We start from the raw sequence: 14737 nt of genomic DNA on the forward strand, positions 1-14737 counted from the left end.
TAAAAACTATAGTGAAGGTCCTTTGTCCTTTACAGATGCAGCATAGCCAAAGCTCTATTATCAATTTTGAAAACATTCCAGTAAATGCTTAAAAACCTTGCTGCATCTTGAGCTTGGGTATCCTTCTATTTTGTTTACACTGTCAGCATAAGTTTTGGCCAACAAACCAAAACGCTAAATTAAAATTAATACAATAGGAATTTAGTAACCATAGCCTGTGAGTTATATGTGCAACTGTGAAATAAAAGGAAAAGCACAAAGAGGGGAAGAGAAAGAGCTTGAAAATGTAAAGTTCATTAAAAAGTTAAAAACGTAATCAATTCAATTCCCAATTCTATTTCCTCTTCTGCCTGCCTGCTCTCCAAAGGTCAGCAATTTTACCTCAATAAACTTTTCTGAAAGTCACCCAACACAAACACCAAAACAATAAGCACCCACAGTAAACTGTAAGGTCCAAGTACTAGAGATGTATAGGGTTTTTTTCCAAAATAGATTGGTCTAAACTGTCCAATTCATCCAGCTACCCACATTATTTTCTACCACAACAATGGTGAGAGAAAATAGGAAGAAAACAAAAACACTGATGACACAATCTATGCAAAAGAGGATTACATTATCATAGAATCATAGAATAGTTAGGGTTGGAAAGGAACTTAAGATCATCAAGTTCCAAACCCCCTGCCATGGGCAGGGACACCTCACACTAAACCGTATCACTCAAGGCGTCGTCCAACCTGGCCTTGAACACTGCCAAGGATGGAGCATTCACAACCTCCCTAGGCAAACCTATTCCAGTGCCTCACCACCCTCACAGGAAAGAATTTCCTCCTTATATCCAATCTAAACTTCCCTGGTTTAAGTTTGAACCCATTACCGCTTGTCCTATCACTACAGTCCCTAATGAAGAGTCCATCCCCAGGATCTTATAGGCCCCCTTCAGATACTGGAAGGCTGCTATGAGGTCTCCATGCAGCCTTCTCTTCTCCAGGCTGAACAGCCCCAACTTTCTCAGCCTATCTTCATATGGGAGGTGCTCCAGTCCCCTGATCATTCTCGTGGCCCTCCTCTGGACTTGTTCCAACAGATCCATGTCCTTTTTATGTTGAGGACACCAGAATTGCACACAATACTCCAAGTGAGGTCTCACAAGAGCAGAGTAGAGGGGCAGGATCACCTGCTTCGACCTGCTGGTCAAGCTCCTTTTGATGCAGCCCAGGATACGGTTGGCTTTCTGGGCTGCAAGTGCACACTGCCAGCTTATGTTCATTTTCTCATTGCCCAGCACCCCCCAAATCCTTCTCCACAGGGCTGCTCTGAATCTCTTCTCTGCCCAGCCTGTAGCTGTGTCTGGGATTGCTCCAACCCAGGAGTAGGACCTTGTACTTGGCATGGTTAAACTTCATGAGGTTGGCATCAGCCCACCTCACAAGCGTGTCAAGGTCCCTCTGGATGGCATTCCTTCCCTCCAGCATATCAACTGAACCACACAGCTTGGTGTCATCGGCAAACTCGCTGAGGGCGCACTCCATCCCACTGTCTATGTCAGCGACAAAGATGTTGAACAAGACCAGTCCCAACACCGATACCTGAGGGACACCACTCGTTACTGGTGTCCAGCTGGACATTGAGCCATTGACCACAACTCTTCGTGTGAGGCCATCCAGCCAGTTCTTTATCCATCGAGTGGTCCATTCATCAAATTGATGTCTCTCCAATTTAGAGACAAGGATGTCGTGTGGGACAGTGTCAAACGCTTTACACAAATCCAGGTAGATGACATCAATTGCTTTACCTCTGTCCATCAGTTCTGTAGCCCCATCATAAAAGGCCACCAAATTGGTCAAGGCAGGATTTCCCCTTAGTGAAGCCATGCTGGCTGTCACCAAGCACCTTGTTGATTTTCATGTGCCTTAACATGCCTTCCAGGAGAATCTGCTCCAAGATTTTGCCAGGCACAGAGGTGAGACTGACTGGTCTGTAATTCCCCGGGTCATCCATTTTCCCCTTCTTGAAAATGGGGGTTATATTTCCCTTTTTCCAGTCGTCGGGAACTTCACCTGACTGCCATGATTTTTCAAATATGATGGCCAGTGGCTTAGCAACTTCATTTGCCAGCTCCTTCAGGACCCGCAGATGGATCTCATTAGGTCCCATGGACTTGTGCACTTTCAGGTTTTTAAGATAGTCTCAGACCAGATCCTCTCCTACAGTGGGCCCAAGGTCTTCATTCTCACAGTCCCTGCGTCTGCCTTCCAAGACTTGGGTGGTGCGGTCAGAGCCTTTGCTAGAGAAGACCGAGGCAAAGAAGTTATTCAGAACCTCAGCCTTCTCCAAATCCTGTGTAGCCAGTTCACCCAGGAGCTTCCTGAGAGGGCCTACGTTCTCCCTAGTCTGTTATTTGCTATGTACCTGTAGAATCCCTTCCTGTTATCCTTAATATCCCTAGCCATTAAGATCTATGATTCATCTTCAAGGAAGCTTGACTTCCAAAAGCAGAACTCTCTTCCAAGCTTACACCATTTCAAATTCACTGGAGCTCGAAACTAGAATCAGAAATTTTCTAGGATAACTCTAACTGGCAAGAGGGAGAATGAGGAAGGGCACACATCAGCAAAAAGCTGTATAGAATATCAAAAACCAGTTACACCTGTAAGCAAGTAACAAGACAAAAGAAGGTGGAGATCTGCTAAGTATCTCTTACCATTTTGCAATTTTATCTTGTGCCAAATAAACCTTCCAAGACATTTTCAGGTATAACACCTTCTTGCTCTCAGCAATTCTGTCAAGAGGCTATAGTCAGTGTGAATATCCTTGAAAGAATCAACAATTGCACAATTTACAAACTATAAAAACACCTATTCCACTGTCTCATCTGAAATTAAAAAAAACCAACATGCCTAAATTTAAGTATCTTCTGAAGAAAAATGTTTCTTTAGCCAGGGTCAGTACTTTGCTTTGCCTAATTCCATGTCACCCATAACTCAACTATGCACATCACAGCAGAAATGTGTGGTAAAAAGCAACTTGTGGTTTCAAATTATGAGCTCAAACCCACACTGGTTGCCAAAAATTGTCATGGATGCTCCTTGTCTTGATGAACCATAATTACAATTTACTTCTTAAAATCCCACCTGACAGCATGGATTTACTAAAAAGCTATCTGGTTTATGAAAATATTGACTTAGTCTCATCTTAAAATTTGTTTCTTAACACTGAAAGAACACACTCCGAAGAGAATATGTACATTAATATACTGTATTAGAAGGTAAAGAATTACACAACACAGGATATGAAATAAAATGTTTAATGGGGTCAGCTCCTTTAACTTTTTTTAGTGATTATTGATGAGGAAGGAGATCATGTCATGTTGAAGAAATGATCTCTCAAAGAGAAATAAAGAATAACTTGTTTGCCAAGAATTCAAGATCAAACGCAATTTTGAGTCTCACCCATTTTTCCCTGGACAAAGGGATTACATGTTTGCTAGCTTCTGCTAGAAGATTAGCAGTAATCTGGGGAGAGGCCACAGTAGGGTGGTATGCAGAAGTGACAAAAAAGTGGCTACACTAAAATGCCAATTCTAAAATTCTTAAATCAAAATTAAGACACTGTTCAAAAGTATGGGCTGTGTAGATGTAGACTGTAACAGTTACAGATAACCAAAGAAGTGCCTTTCATCACCATCCCCAAAGTCTAACTTGCACTCAGATAACACTACCTTTCCAGAGCCAGCAGAGGGAATGAAGGCAGGAATATAGCAGTCAATCCCATCCTCTGTATCTACTGCTGACTCCAACCTAGCAGGTCCACATCACCAAAAGCAGCCATGTAAGACATTAAGAAAAGGGTATAAGCAGATGCTAGAGTTCAGAAGGCTTTGTGAAAAGACAATTGTCACAAAAAAGGGCGTTTCAGAAACCAACAGATTATTTAGACAACTAGGTGGTGTGCTATGAACTGCTATAGTCCGTGTCATGTAATACTGCTTTGGTATCATTAAAAAAACCTCAACAGTTCTCATGCCTTCTCTCACTCTACAATAGGTAAATATACAGCACATTATACAGAGATATCTATACAGACAGATTAAGCTAGGGATCAAACTAACTGAGGTCATGACTAATTCATGCTAAAATAGACTGAAAGTGCAGATCCGTGCTCTCAGCACATGCCTAACCCATTAGAAAAAGTCTTCTCATATAAACTTCCTTCCAGCCAGAGATTACAATACATACTCATCTGCAGACAGATAGCTGGGAGAACTCCTCTAGATAAAGTTGCGTATTAACGTGGATTCTTCCAAGACTGAGGGGATACGCAGTTACTGTTTCTGTGAATTTCAGTTGCCAATTTCGTATAGCTGCATGAATACCAGGAACACATTAAATAAGCACAAAGACTCAGTACTGACCAACTGTCAGCTCTACTTAAAGATTTATATTCATTTACACTCTTTCACTTACCCACATCCTTTCCAGGTGTCAGCATACTGCAGGAAATCTGGTGTGGCTTTGTTTTAGATTTGGGAGAACTGCTCTTTGAAATAACCCATCTCTCAGCACCAGCGAGGAAGACCTGAAACCTTACTAAAACTCAAGAGTACTTTTGCCAGCAATTTTAGAAGCTTATGCAACTCTACAGAATATGCATGTAACCTTGATGGTCAGACTTCACTACACCTGCCCTGTACCTGAGAACTAATGCATGGCTAATCTGCTCAGCAAGTATAGACAGCTTGTATTTGTAACAGAAGTTATCATCACTGCCATGTCACAGACAGGGGAACCAAAGAACCAAAGCAGAGGGATAAAGAAAAATGTCTGTCCTGCTGCCGGAGTTCAGACCATAATGATGACCATAGGACCCATACTCTACACTGCTTTAATTATCAGGCCACAGATAGTAGGTAGAGGATTGCATGGAATGCTCTGAAGAACCAGCATTCTCTGACTCTATGAAGGAAATACAAGCATAGTCTCACTAACTGCAACTGTATAAACGCAGTTTATGATCACCATACTAAAAAATGCTTTTCCCACAACAACAAAATAAGTCAACAGGAAACTACCAAAGGTGTGACTACCTATCTTTTTGGGCTCTGCCATGTACTTTCTTATTTGTTTTGTCCAGCTTGCTCCTAGCACACTAGGAATATTCTGTCCCAGTATAAGTTGAATTGCTTTCATTTGCAGGAAGTATTACAAAAACAGTTTTTAATGGAAGTCTTGCAGCATTAACTGCCATGGAAATGAGTATTTGTCTAAGACAGTACAAAAGACTAGAACACCAGTTACTTATTACAGCATCAGATATAATCCAGTTAATAGGAAAGGCAACTTATTTTGAAACCATTTGTTCTTTAAAATATTTACTAACCAAGAATTGGGTAAAATGAGGTCAAAAGTCCTCTGAACTAAGGAAAACTTTCAATGCAGGCTATTTAATGGCAGAAAGCATTCAAGCATCAAGCAGACCTCAGTTCAGGCAACTGCTAAGATTGATGATATGTCTCACACGAATAAGCCGCAAAAATCTACAAGTTCTGTCCTCAATTTACTTTTGTTCTGCAAATCCTTTTGCTGCTGTTTTTATGTAAAGTGCAAGGTCCTGCTTTGCTTACAGTCACATCATAGGGCTTTGGCCAAAAGGCAGAGTGGAGATGGTACCCTTAAATGTACCCTAAATATCTACCAAGATATAAACCAAAACAGAGATTCCCCAGACAGTCTTTCTGCAGCCTTCTTGCCACCCAGCAATTCTGTTGCACGTTTTGTCTCCATGATCTGTTAAGTGAGAAGGGAAGGTAATCCACAGCACAAACCCTAGATTAATAAGCAAAGATACTGTTCTAACACCTGCAAAATGTCACCAGCAGGTATAAAAACATAATCTTTCAAGCATTCTATTCAATTTTTGCTAGTCCTCAAGACAAGTATGAATATATAGGCTTTGCAACACTCTTGCTCTTTGTAACAGGTATTCAGACCAAAAAAATCCCTAGTTTGTGGACGAATTTTATCCAACTGGTCTTCTTCACATCCTCATCTTCCAAAAGAGGGAAAATACAACAGATTAATCAGCAAAACCATCCATACATGTATTTAGTTGGCCAAGAAAAGAAAAAGATTCTACATTCAGTAAGACAGCATCTGTCATGCATGTGATCACATCATACATTTCAATGAATGCTCAAGAAAATAGTATTCAGGAATCCATTGATTTTATTGAGAACTAGAAATAAAGTAGGGGGAAAGTAGAAAGATAGTGGACCCTTTGCAATGCAGTTAACACAGCCAGCAAGTCAATGTAAGTCTGTTAACACATAAAGATCTGAAGAACAATGTTGTTAACATTCTGGTTTAACCTCACTATAAGCTTCCTATTTCTGCACCATTCTCCTGTAAGTGTTATCAGCCTCAACCTCTCCACACTCATGTTCTCAGCTCCTCAACCTAGCTAAACTTCCAGCCTTCCTAAAGATGTTTCTTAGGGTCTTGAACCTAAAAGGTCATTGGCTTTTAGAGAAATGGCATACTACAAAGAATTCTGACCGCAGTCACATAACCTAGTAGTTTTATGTTGTTACCTGTTCTTACCTTCCATTCTCCTGCTACTCCTTCCTGCACATCAAGTGTTGGTAATCACACAAGTGCTTAAGCTGTAATTCTTATCAGAATCTGTTTATGTACAGTTGGTAAAACTTATCCACTGCACCACAAATAACTGCCATCTAAAATTTCTCAAGACCCTCCAGCAGAAATTTTCAATGAGGACAAGAGATGCTATTTTTATGAGTGAAATGGATTCATAACATTATCAATTTGTGTAAGGCATTTGAATTTCTCTGACTGCATCTGTTTTACTTTAGTACTTGATCTATCTTTCCCTTGTTTTAAAAATATTACAGAACCACGGTTAAAATGAATTCTCATTTATTTTCTGTCTGTAATAATTTATGCCAAATAAAAACAGCAGAGACAAAGTACAGCAGATGGAATCTTTATCCCACATTTTCACATAAACATCCAAGCTGAAGGAAGGGATAAACAGCTGGAGAAATGCAACATTCTCCTAATAAAACGCAGTGCTTTAGACAATGCTCTTAAAGCTTCCCTTAAGCTTCCTTCACAGCTATCTGTAGGAATCAGAATTAAGGCATTTCTCTTCTGAGTTCTGCTCTGGGTATATTTCTGCACATCTGATGTTCAAGTGAATGAGAGCCACCCATTTTCCCTATCATATAGCACAGAAGGAAAATGAGCAGGGAATACTGCAGACCAAGCAAAGCTAACACATCTCCATCTGCATTCAAACCCACCTTTAAAGAAAATTAAATCCTTTCACAGGCTTTATGAGGAACTGCACCGTTAAACCTTGAGTTCTCTTAACAATATACATGGATCTATGGACAAGGCTGATTATTTCATACAGCCACATTAAGACCTTTTGCAGGACACACACACACAGAGTAACAAAAAGGTGGTTACTCAAGTACTCCAATGTTCCTCCTTAGCAACACAGTATGTCAGACTGTGAAGTTATATATGCCTTTAAAGGAACAACCTTAGAAAGCACATTATCTAGCACAGAGATAATTGACTGCTGACAAATGACTGTTACCATTCTATTTCCAAAAACAATTGTTACCCATCTACATAGTTACCGCTACAATATCACTTACATACAAAATTTAGTTCTTAGTAAATTACATTCTTCCATTCCAAAGAACCACTTCATAAAATATCACTTCTTCACATATGCATAAACAAAGCACCTATACAGTCACACACACATTTATCAGCAATTGACCTGTTAGAACTTTTTTCTTTTAAAAGATGCATGTTCACCTGATAATACTTGAAACTACACAAAAACTATCTAACTAACTCACTCTTATCTAGCTCTGCAATATACTATAATACCACTGTATCACATACACAAGGTCTTGAAAGCACTGTACGATTTAATAGTTACTCAGCATCACCTCCAAGCAAAGAATTACATATGGTATGACAGCTACAAAGTCATGAGACAAGATGTTTTACTGTAAAAGACAGAATTCCACCAGTGGAATTTGTCAGGTGATTGAAGTCACTTCAGTGAGGTATCCAAATACCTTTGCAGAGAAACTGCATCACATACAAAATGTCTCTTTACTGTCAAAGATATCAAAAAACTCAACAGCTGAAAATTCAGGCTATGCCAATATAAATTAGAAATAAGACTTTCTTAGGGAGAGACAATCAACCATTGGAAACACTAATAAGAATAGCTGAAAATATTTCATATCCTGACATCTGCACATTAGGCTCCATTTAACACGGAAGATACGCTGCCATCTCTAGCAGACTTCTATCAAATGTACATTACTCATCTCAGATAAATAGTTAAAAGTAACAAGTACATGAGTCAGATTAGATTGTCTGAAGATCCCTTATGGACTTACAAGTCTGCTGCTTCAGTTTTGTCTGAACCTCAAAAAATAAATTCATCTTTAAGTACATTTTTTTTAAACTATCCATAGCTCAGTACAAAATAGGAGAGTCCTTCCCTTTCTAAATCAATAAATTCTTTCACACCTATGAGGTCCTGTAGGATGAACTGTTTGAGTAATGGCCATGGTTTCTGATAGTGAAATTGGATGAGACAGGCAGATACAGATTTGGTTTTAATTTAAAAATAAGCAGAGTCACCAACAATAAAAAAATGTTTTTGTGAGCAAGACCTCTAAGCATTTGAATTTCCACTGCAAGAGTTGCCTTAGCACTGACCCAATAGAACTGTTCCCAATAGGAACCTCAAATGTGCATTTAAGAACCTCTTTGAACTAGGACTGCATCCCTCAGAGATCCAAGCTAAAACTGTTACATCCTTAATTATCAATTATCTTTTTTTTTTTTTTTTAAACTTTCCCCATGCTCATTTTGATGATTGCTCCACTATATGAACACTAACAAACAAGCATACTCTTGAGTTTAGCCAAGCTGGGAAATAATTAACTTCGTAACACTATTTAAAACAGTTGAACTTAATATTTATTTTTGTCCTTTCATCTGCCACATAATGCACTGAAGCTTTGCTCTGTATATTCTTGGTTTCTAGCTCTTGGTTTTCTATCCAGGACAAGGTAAGTTCATCTCACACACTCAGGTCAATATGAGGCAGGGGAAGATAAGGAGGAAAAGAAAAAGGGAGCCTGAAGACAACTGGCAAGAGTAAGAACCTAATCTCCACATCAGTCTTTGAGTCCTGACACAGTTAAGATTCCCCTTTAGCAGAAGCAAACTGAATTGCCCACCCACTACACATAACAACAATATAGAAAACCTTCCCATCTGTTTTTGATGGATGTATCACTGTGAGCCAAGAAAAATGACCAGCACAAAATCATTCTTTTCTGCTCAGTCAGCACTTCAGATAAATACCCAGTCAGAAAACGTGTCCTGAAACCTAAACAGGCTATGTGTACTTGTCCTGTACCACATGTACAAGCCCTGTTATTAAATGACAATTTTTTTATTGGTGTATATTACCAATAATATTCACTCAGTGCACAGCTACTTTCACTACTATTTCCAAGTATTCAAATAACCAGACTACACTGCAATGGGAAATCCTTGCAGTACTTTTATGTATGGGCAATTTGGGATAGGCAGGGTGATAACACTCACTAAAAACTTTCTTTCTGCTGAAGGTGTGTTTGTTCCTAAGTACTTTTTGTTGAAGCAAATAAAGAGCTGAAGCAGCTTATAGGAAACAGTGGGGAAAAGGCAAAACAATGTGATTTTTCCTGTACAACACTTTGATCTTGAAATAAAAGCTCAGTCTCAAAAATTAAAAAAAATACCTGAAATTTAAAGAATATTAAAAACTAAGTAGCCTGAAGATAAAATATTTCATATTGGGTCAGTGTAGGGTTTGGGGTTTTTTTATTTCAACTTGCAGCATTTAGTCAAGTTAAACAAAATCCCCCAAAATCAAACCATTATTCACAGGTCCCAGGTCCCAAGAGTATCCTTTGATACCAGAACTTCCCTCAGAGAACTGTGCAAGTCTTACATGAGGTTCTACAATTCCCTTTGGTCTAACATACAAGAAAGATAAAATACATAGCTGGATAATGCACACACATACCATTGTATGCTTTCTAACAGCTACATTTGCTCTTTTTTGTACCATTTACAGTGTCTTGTTTTTTATTTTGGTCCATAACACTTTGGGGTCCAGGCCCAAAATCTTGTTCCATGGTTATATTGCACCTAACATGCTAGTTAAGGTCCCTGATCACAGCTCCCAGACACCATGGCAATACAAACAGTAAGCAAAATATTTCTTCTCAACTGACAGAGGCACCTAGAAGCACTTATGCCCATGCCAGTCATGCCAGCAAGGCAGAGAAAACCCTAGGGGTAAAACTTCAATATCTGTGTTTGATTTCAGTTACACATGGCATAAAAATGGGTTTTGGAGGAAGAAAAAAATCCCAGTTTGTTGCTTGCTGGAAAGAGTTCATTTCATTGCTGCAAGCAGTATGCATGTACAAATAGAAACGACATGACATCATTGAGTGATGATACCACAGGAAAGACTGTTCTTGTTGTAAGTTTTTCTTCATACAGTGATACAGGCTTGTGAATACAGTCACACTCTCACACTGAAGACTTACATAATCAATGTATGCAAAGCAAGAAAAATATGATATTATTTTAATTTACATTTTATTTTATAATCTGGAGCAAGTTTAAACATTGTTTGGTTTCTTCTCTAAAGCATGCTGAGATATATGAAGTGTAATTAATTGTCTCTCTCTACAATCAGAATACACTAAATCCACTAAACATAAACTGACATAATTACCTAGCCCCCCTCCTTTAAAGAGCCTTTTTTTCCTTTAAAGCCTTCCCCCCCCCCCCCATTAAGCTCAAGGTACAAAAATTAACCTCTATCATACAGCTGAATGTATCTACTATAAAAATTAAATACATTATTCTGCACCACAGCCAATCCACAGCTTAAATTTGGCACAGAAAGAACTACCTGCTGGATGTGTATTTCCATTTATAAACATCTTTTCTTACATTTATGAGGGTCAAGTGCAAGCACTGCAGGAGATTCCTATGTGAACTTTATCTGCAATTTGATCCTTGCATGGCATGCTGTCTAAGCATTACACTGTACTATGATTTAATACTGGGCATACACTTCAGCAGTTACAGATGATAGAGACTATTTAAAGGAATATGGCCATGCCCCAGAGATGTAAAAAAGTATACAAAACAGCATTTTATTTTAGATTTGGGAAGGGTGAGATTGAGTTGGGCCTGTAAAAAAACATAATATGAAAAAGAAGTGCCTCACCACTAAAGGATCAGAAAAATGTCCATCAACAGCTTAAAAATAAATAATTATATACACTCAATAAACAGTCATGCTATTTTAAGCTTGAGACTATGAAAGTGTATGGTATTTCTCCATTTCCCCCTAAGTTTTCACACCACTAGAGGAATAAAAGAAATAATTTTAATGTTACATTATCATGCTAATGCTTGCCAACTTTCTAAAGCATGCTATTTAATGATACTGGTTGACAAAGCAGCATGAAGTCCCAGTCAGTGAAAACAGTCTCCTATCACGTGTTTCATTTCAGGCTGGGGGTTGGTTTTGCCCCTCCTTTTCTTTTTAAATAAACATAAGCCGTTATGCAATTCTCTATAAAATAGAGAATTTCCCCTGTGGACCCAGCAAACACGAATAGGGAAATTGCCTGTCAGCATCTATTGCAAGATTAAACGCTACTGATGTTTAAGACACACACTTCACATGTGTGTTCAACACCTTACCCGTGGAAGGATTTCACCAGGTACTTTTACCCAGAACTGAAGAAATACGTGCAACCGCTGCTTATTTGTGTATGCGTGTGTATTTGTTTTCAGGCTAGCTAGCCGCGGTCGCAGATTAATTCACAGGATTCTGTCTCATCCTGCTTTTCACCCTGGAGTATTGCACTCGGCTTTTCTACGTGCGGATGTTACACTGCAGTCCATCAACAATCGCCCTCATCTGATGCTGGTTTCCTTGGAGAACGCCATAGAGGAGCGGCTGGCAGAGACAAAGCCCCTTCAGCCAACATCTGGGCATTAAAAAGTGAAAAAAAATAAAAGACAAGTCGTCTTTACCCATCAATCTCCACAAAAGGGGACCGCCTGCTCTGCACGACAAGCAGCAGCTGCAGCGGTTGAGGGTTTGTCGTCTCTCAACAACAGCTAACAGCAGAACGTGTGCGCGCAAGGTGGATCTTTCCCGCAGCTCCTCCGGGAGCCGCCCGCAGGCAGAGACCGGGCTTGCCAGCTACCAGCATCGCCTATCCACGTTCGGATCGAACAGCTCCCGTCAAACAGCCTCCTCTCGCCCCGCAGAAGTCGCGGCCGCGCATCCCGTCCCGGATGGCGGAGAGATGCGCCTGCCGAGGCCCATCCCGATGAGCAGTCACAGGACTGCAGCTTCACACCGAGCCCTTCTCCCCGCCGATTCCTTCCCCGGGTCTCCCGCGGGAGGGATGCAGACGAATGAGAGGAGGCAGCGAGGGGGTTAAGGCTGATGCGGGGAAGCTGCCGCCGCTGCCGTGCCCGCAGCCCCCCGCGGACGTTACATAACTGCAGCGCGCAGCAGGGCAGGGCGCCCTGCGCCCCTCTGAGCTGTGAAGGCGGTGAACGGTAGGGAGCCGCCAGTAGCGCCGCGCCACCGGGGGCCGCCAGCTCGGGGCAGCTCCGCCAACGTGCCAGCACCCTCCTCTTGCGTCTTCGCTAACCTAACAGAAATCAATCAACCAGCGTGCTGAAGAGGAGAGAGAGAGCAAGAGAAGCACATACACCTCACACACACCCCAAAAAGAGAGTCTCCCCTTGCCCGCCCGGCAGGAGGTGCCCGCTTACCACCGGCTCTCGAGGGGTGGCAGGTCCCGCCAGCCCAACCTGACGCTTGCCCAGGCTCCGCGGCTATCGGCTGCCCGTGTGAAGCCGGCGCGGTGGCTCCGGCAGGCACCGCCCCCGCTGCCCAGGCATTGGCGAGAGCCCGGCACCGCCTGCCCGCCCTTCCGCCGCTCGCCCCCATAGGCCGGGCGGGCTGTCTGCGGGCGGTCGCTCCCGCCCCCCGCAGAACCTGAGGTAATGAATTAGCGCAGGGGTAGCTGCTGCCTTTGCTGCCTTAAATGGTTGGTTACGGCTGGCGGCGCCGCTGCCCTCTCCTCCCTCTCGCTGCCCGGTGCTCGGCTGCAAGTGGGCAAGGGCAGGTGCAGGGGAAACCGGGAGGCGCTGGTTCCTTCATAGTTCCCGTCGCCAGGAGCTGGAGGCGACGAGGGGCTGGGTAGCGGCTCCCCTACCCCCGCTGCGCCAGGTCCAGCAGCTTCTGCCGTGTCGAGCATCCCGTTGCCCCTTCCCGAGAGAGAAGCAGAGACCAAGTGGCGCGACAGTCCTCTGTATCCTCTCAGGCTGTGGCAGGTTTGGGTCCAGATTGCTGCTCGGCTGTGGTTGTTGACATAAAGTAAATAAAAATCATGCGAAAGACTGGGCCGTGCAGTGCAGTAGGCGTTCCATAAAGCCTCGTGTTCCCTGAGCTTGCCAATTGTCTCGGAGCAAGCCTAGGATTGGCACAGCGGGGAGGTGCAGCCACTAACCTAATCTGCAGCAATGCTATTCAAAATCTGAGAGCGCAGAAACACTTCAGGAATCAGCAGAAATGTGACAAGCTGTTTTGCATTCCTATTCATGAATTTATAACCAGTCTCTAATGACCAGCAGAACGTGGTGGACCATAACATGAGAGCTGCTGTGCTGGAATCAAAAGTATCTACCTGCAGAGATGAGGAAGAGTAGCAAAATGGTCCAGTTAATGTGCAGTGGAGTCTCAATTTTCCAGATACAAGATAGATACATGGCTAACTGTTTTAAATAGTCATATACTTGCCTTAAGATGCACAACAATAGTTCATAAACTATTATAAACCTACTTTATAAACTCTTATTTCAGTATCTTGTGAGGTGGGCTGATGCCAACCTTATGAAGTTTAACCATGACAAGTGCAAGGTCCTACACCTGGGTTGGAGCAATATCAGGCACAGCTACAGGTTGGGCAGAGAAGAGATTCAGAGCAGCCCTGTGAGAAGGACTTGGGGTGTTGATCAGTGAGAAACTGAACATGAGCTGGCTTCAGTGTGCGCTTGCAGCCCAGAAAGCCAACCGTATCCTGGGCTGCACCAAAAGGAGCTTGACCACCAGGTCGAAGGCGGTGATCCTGCTCCTCTACTCTGCTCTTGTGAGACCTCACTTGGAGTACTGTGTGCAGTTCTGGTGTCCTCAACATAAAAAGGACATGGAACTGTTGGAACAAGTCCAGAGGAGGGCCATGAGGATGATCAGGGGGCTGGAGCACCTCCCATATGAAGAAAGGCTGAGAAAGTTGGGGCTGTTCAGCCTGGAGAAGAGAAGGCTGCATGGAGACCTCATAGCAGCCTTCCAGTATCTGAAGGGGGCCTATAAGATGCTGGGGAGGGACTCTTCATTAGGGACTGTAGTGATAGGACAAGGGGTAATGGGTTCAAACTTAAACAGGGGAAATTTAGATAAGATATAAGGAGGAAGTTCTTTCCTGTGAGGGTGGTGAGGCACTGGAATAGGTTGCCCAGGGAGGTTGTGAGTGCTCTATCCCTGGCAATGTTCAAGGCCAGGTTGGACAGAGCCT

At 42.3% G+C, this 14737-nt stretch overlaps 1 protein-coding gene across 1 annotated transcript in view; it reads right to left on the reverse strand.

Annotated features, from left to right (window-relative positions):
• Window positions 1-13137, reverse strand: part of TPPP (tubulin polymerization promoting protein) — a 57690-nt gene extending 44553 nt beyond the window's left edge. Inside the window, exon 1 of the mRNA XM_061346309.1 lies at window positions 12933-13137. The gene's annotated coding sequence lies outside the window, so the exon portion shown is untranslated. The remainder of the gene's footprint in view (window positions 1-12932) is intronic.
• Between the last annotated feature and the right edge of the window lie 1600 nt (window positions 13138-14737).

The sequence above is a fragment of the Neopsephotus bourkii genome, unplaced genomic scaffold, assembly GCF_033783945.1.
Source record: "Neopsephotus bourkii isolate Nb327-2 ecotype Australia unplaced genomic scaffold, CSIRO-AGI_Nbou_v1 NB_272, whole genome shotgun sequence".
In the NCBI taxonomy this organism is placed as follows: domain Eukaryota; kingdom Metazoa; phylum Chordata; class Aves; order Psittaciformes; family Psittacidae; genus Neopsephotus; species Neopsephotus bourkii.